The sequence below is a fragment of the Sus scrofa genome, chromosome 9 (genome assembly GCF_000003025.6).
Source record: "Sus scrofa isolate TJ Tabasco breed Duroc chromosome 9, Sscrofa11.1, whole genome shotgun sequence".
NCBI lineage: Eukaryota > Metazoa > Chordata > Mammalia > Artiodactyla > Suidae > Sus > Sus scrofa.
In genome coordinates, this window is record NC_010451.4 from 108,323,306 (window position 1) to 108,329,305 (window position 6,000).

Consider the following 6,000-nt stretch of genomic DNA (forward strand, 5'->3'; position numbering starts at 1 on the left):
GGATGGTCATTATATATTTGTCCAAACCTATAGAATGGACAACACTGAATGTAAACCCTGGGGTAAACTATGGGCTTTGGGTGATTATGATGTGTCAGTGTAGGTTCATTGATTGCAGCGAACACCACACTCTGGTGGGGGATGCTGATAATGGTGGAGGCATGTATGTGTGAGGATATATGGGAAATTGCTGTACCTTCCTCCCAGTTTTGCTGTGAACCTGAAGTTTCTCTAAAAACACATTGTCATTAAAAATAAATTTGAATTCCCTGGTAGCTCATCGGGCTAAAGATCAGGCATTGTTACTGCTGTGCCTCCAGTGATAGCTGTGCTGTGGGTTTGATCCCTAGCCTAGGAACATCCCAGGGCTGGGCCAAATAAATAAATAAATAAATAAATAAAAATACACAACAGGAAATCCGTACCTTAACCACTTCATAGAGTAAATCATTCCTTCCATTTGTGCTTACTTCTCCCAGTTCCCTGCCTGCTCAGTATTGCCATTTATTTGTTTATATGCCTGTGAGTTTCCTGGAGGCAGGGAGTATAACATAACTATATTTGTATCTTCTGGATCTAGTATAACACCCAGAAAATAGTAGGTTCTTTAAAATTCTATGTTATTGGTTTTTAATTTTATTCAGGTTACCAGTTAATAAGTTAAAAATGGAAGTTAAAACCTAGTCATGATCCTTTTGATGTTAGAAAAAGCTTTAAGAGAAAAGAGAACTTCATTTTGAACAATAATACAATATAATAAAGAACTTTAATTTCAAACAATATAAATCCAGAGGTGAGCAAAATAAGAAATTATCTTCGGTTTTTAATGGCAGGCTAAAATACTTAAAAGCCTTCAGGAAAACATCACACTTGGAATGATGTTAAATACGGTAGTTGTTTAACCCCATCTTCTTTGGCTGCTAGATAAAAGAGACATCCACTTTGCCCTCGTAGCATTTACCTGCTGTTATTCCATTTACAAGGTTTGCCAGTTATCTATTACAGATCTTTCCTTCTCCAAATCAATAGTCAACCCCTCTTTCTGTTGACCGTTAAGGTCTGGTTCATAATACGTCTTCAAAGAACTTCCAGTCTCCTCATTGTTCAAGCAAACTTTAATGCTGTAGCCAAAATAAATTAAGCAATATTGCTTTAAGATAGTTCTCCAAATTACCCACTTGAAGCATATGCCAGGAAATAATTCCAGAAGAGTAGTTATCCTTTGAACCTGTGAATATGTTATATTACATGGCAAAAGAGACTTTGCAGATGTAATTAAAGGTATAGATTTTCAGAAAGGCCAATTAGCCTGGATTATCTAGGTGGTCTTGATCTAATCACATGAGCCCTTTCTCAGGCTGGAAGCAGTACAGATGTGACAAAAGTAAAGTTAGATTCATAGGTGGCAGGGGTGGTGGGGAGAAGGAGGGACAATTTGACAAGGAATCCAGGTAGCTTTAGGTTCTGACAGATGCTGCTGCCTGACAGCCAACAAGGAAATCAAGACCTCTGCTCTACAGGTGCCAGGAACTTAATTGTGCCAACAATCTAAATGGCTCTCAAAAGCATGTTCTCCTGCAGAGCCTCCAGATAAAAACCTAGCTGGCTGACATCTTGATTCTGGCCTTGGGAGACCTGGAACAGAGGAGCCAGCTGACCCTACCTGAACTTCTAACCTATAGAATTTTGACACAATAAATGTGAGTTGATTTAAGTCAACAACTGAGTGGTATTTTAACAGCAAAAGCAAATTAATACAATTACCTTTAGACAGTTTGAAGATGTGGTATGGGACATACTTGTACTAAAAATACTAGTTGTTATTTACCTGAAACTTACATTTAACTGGGCATCTTGTGTTTTATTTGGTCAACCTAATTAGGGAGAGCTTATGACAAGTCATTGACAATTATTTCCAAATGGAAGGATGTATAAGATGTAGAATGCGTGAAGAAGGACATTTAGGGGAATTCTCTTTTGACGCGGTGGGTTAACAATCTAGCAGCAGCACAGGTTCCATCCCTGTCCCAGGATCTTCCAGGGTGCAGCCAAAAAATAAATACAGAGAAAAAGAAAAAAAAAAACCTTTAAAAAGACATTTAGTATAAGAAGAACAACAGAATACATAAAATAAGGGCTGTACATAGCTTTTCCTGAGAACAGGGTGGCGGTGGTGGGGGGGAGCCAAAAGTTTAATTGATGGGATGGGAGATGTTACAATGTTACAAAGAGCTGGACCTTTATAAAGAGCTAAATCACAAATGGCCTTGGATGGCTGACCTAGGAGTCTGTTCCTTCTGATGATGCTTTATAGTGGGGTATAATTCTGGTGAAACAGAAGTTAAAATTTTTCGTTATGGAATATTCATGTTACAAATGTAATATGGCTAAAGAGCAGAAGCAGTTATTAATTAATTAATTCAGATGAATTAATTCAGATTAAATAAATGAACGAAAAAACAATCGGAAACAGCTTAAACACCTCGAGAAGAGGACAAGATCGGTCTAAAAGGAATGAGGAATTAGTTAATGCTTAGATATGTGTCACAGTCTTTACAGTAGGCAAAACAAGTCTGTATGCAGTTGAAATACTCAGAATCTATGATGCAGCTTCCAAATCCCCAAAGAGTAGGAAGTGAAACGAGTCAGGGAAATCACAACATGTGAGTCAAGAGAGCATCTTAGCTCATCAAGGAAGCACAAAAAGCTTCCTTTTTCCCCCAGCCAAACATATTGCATATGCCAGGAATTTGGCAGCTGTGGGAGAAGGAGGTAACTTGCTAGCTAGTACGCCAACCACCATAACTCAAATGATGATTTTGAGTTAATCAAACTATAGAGAGAAAAAATTCTTAAAATGAGGTAAAATAGTCTCTCACGGGACTATTGGAAAGTGATGGGAGACATGCTACCCTGATAACATCCCATAAGACTAATTATCCGCTGGAAACCATCTAAGTATGTTGGTGTTAACATACTCTTCCTGTGACATTACAAAAAATAATTCTAAAGTGTGTTTTCTAGGAGTTCCCATCTTGGCGCAGCGGAAATGAGTCCAACTAGGAACCATGAGGTTGCAGTTCGATCAGTGGGTTAAAGACCGGGCGTTGCCCTGAGCTGTGGTGTAGGTCGCAGACTCATCTCGGATCTGTCGCATTGCTGTGGCTGGGGCGTCGGCCGGCAGCTGTAGCTCCAATTAGACCCCTAGCCTGGGAAGCTCCATATACCACAGGTGTGGCCCTAAAAGAAAAAATAAAAGTATTTTCTATACAAACATAAAAAGGAAGTAAAACTTGACTCCAACCTCCTTGAAAAATATTATTTCAAATATTTCAAACTTCTTAATTTTGAAAGTTGCAAAAGGCACACTTTACAATATTTTCTGTATTAAAAAAAAAAAAAAGCTTCTCTAAACAGCAAAAGACCAGGAGCACGATGTAGGTGTGACTATATAGTCTGTATGGGTATTATATTTACAGTTTATTTTATTTTATTTTTATTTTTAAATTTTATTTTATTTTATTGCTTTTTAGGGCTGTACCCATGGCAAATGGAGGGTCCCAGGCTAGGGGTCTAATCAGAGCTATAGCTGCTGGCCTACGCCACAGCTACAGCAATGCCAGATCCAAGCTGAGTCAGCGACCTACACCACAGCTCAGGGCAATGCTGGATCTTGTTGGGTCTTTAACCCACTGATAGAGACCAGGGATGGAACTTGCAACCTCATGGTTCCTAGTCGGATTCATTTCTGCTGCATCACAATGGGAACTCCCCTATATTTACAGATTTTTTTTTAATCCTACACCCAAATTTCTTGGCTTTGCTTTATGCCCAGTGGAAAATCACAATGTATATACTTCATATAATGGATCTAAAAGAACTCAAGATACTTTCACTAGAGTGATTTGGTTAGCTTTATGATACAGAGATATCTAAAAATCTCTTTAAGCATATTAATTTAAAAAGAGGCAATTCTCTGGTGGCCCTGTTTAAGAATTTGGCATTGTCACTATTGCGGCTTGGGTTCAGTTCCTGGCCCAGGAACTCCTGCGTGCCAGGGGCATGGCCAAAAATCAATCAATAACCAAGTAAAAAGATGGAGTTCCCATTGTGGCTCAGTGGTTAATGAATCTGACTAGGAACCATGAGGTTGCAGGTTTGATCCCTGGCCTTGCTCAGTGGGTTAAGGATCCGGCGTTGCCCTGAGCTGTGGTGTAGGTCGCAGACACAGCTTGGATCCCACGTTGCTGTGGCTCTGGCGTAGGCCGTTGGCTGCAGCTCCGATTTGATCCCTAGCCTGGGAACCTCCACATGCCACAGGAGAAGCCCTAGAAAATGGCAAAAAGACAAAAAAAAAAAATCAAGTAAAAAGAATATTTGTTACTGATAAGTAAATATGATAATGATTGAATCATTTCTCAAAGGCCATCCAATCAATTAGAACTCCTTGATATAGTTCTAAATGTTTGATTAAAAAACAAAGTTTGGAGGAGACAGAGATTCTTTATAGACTCAACCAATTCCCACTAATTCCAAAATAATTTGAACAACTAGCTGTAAAGCCTAGCTACCTTCACACATCTCTTCCAACTGATAGGACTGCAGTGCCTAAAACTGGCAAATCATTTTGGACTAGGCTTTCTGTGGATGCAATATATACAACCTTCAAATACCTCCATTCAAAAAACCAGTTTTATAACTTACCGGGGATGATTGGACTTTTAGAAAATGAATTAATCCTAATCAGAGTCATAAGAGATTTTTGTCCCCCAAATAGTACATTTTAATTACCTTTGTCCTTTAACCCTTCTCCGTGGGTATAGTAGACTGCATAGCATATCCACCCACTCCCTGGGCTATTCAAAGCCTAGGAAGTAAGTAGCACTCTTTATGACATGTGTTCTCTCCTCTCCCACCCCCCTCTCAGTTTTATCAAGCTAGAATTGAAATGCAGTTGAAATACAACATTGTGTAAGTTTAAGCTGTAAAATGTGTTGATTTGATACATATATATTCAAAATGATCACTGCCGTAGTGTTAGCTAACAACTCCATCACATCACATAACTATCATTTCTTTTTAGTAGTGAGAACAGTTAAGAGACACTCTCTTAGCAACTTTCAAGTATATAATACACTATTATCGATGATAATGATAATCGCAATTGCAATGTGGTATATTACATCCTCAGAACTTAATTCATTTGGAAGTTTGTATCCTTTGACCAAATCTCCCCTTCCCTCCTCAACCTCTTCCCAGCAACCACCATTCCACTCTTTGTAAGAAGTTTTGATTAATGAGAAGGTAATTTATTTGTTTACATTAGGAGGTATGTGGCTTTTTCTTGAAATATGCTATCTACAACATCCTCCTTCAAATAAAAATCAAAGTACCAGGAGTTCCCATTGTGGCTTAGCAGGTTAAGAACCCAACTAGTATCCATGAAGATGAGGGTTTGATCCCTGACCTCACTCAGTGCATTAAGGATCCGGCATGGCTGTGAGCTGTGGTGAAGCTCTCAGATGCAGCTCAGACCTGGTGTGGCTGTGGCTGTGGCATAGGCCGGCAGCTGCAGCTCTGATTCGACCCCTAGCCTGAGAACTTCCATATGCCACAGGGGCGACCCTAGACAGTATAATGAAAAAAAAAAAAAAAATCAAAGTACTCGGCAAAGAAAGGCTGTTACAGTAAAGTGATGGAGAGAGGGTGTTTACCAAAAACTTAGAAATAATAAGTGTGCTTTTCCACAAAAGGTCCCTCAAAGGTTTTCTTTATGTTTATGTCATTTTATACTATTTAAAGCTTGTTGGGTGAATTTAGTTGCAGCTTCTAGGTGGGCTCTAATGTCCTCCAGGAAAGGACATAGGTGGCGGCCAAATGGTTGTAACAGTGGAAAGCACCACTGCTCACCTGGCCTTGAGGAGATGAGGTTGGCAGCTTGAGGAACTTGGCCTGGTTGCATTTACCATACATGTTGGTTGGGGGACACAGCACTGCCAG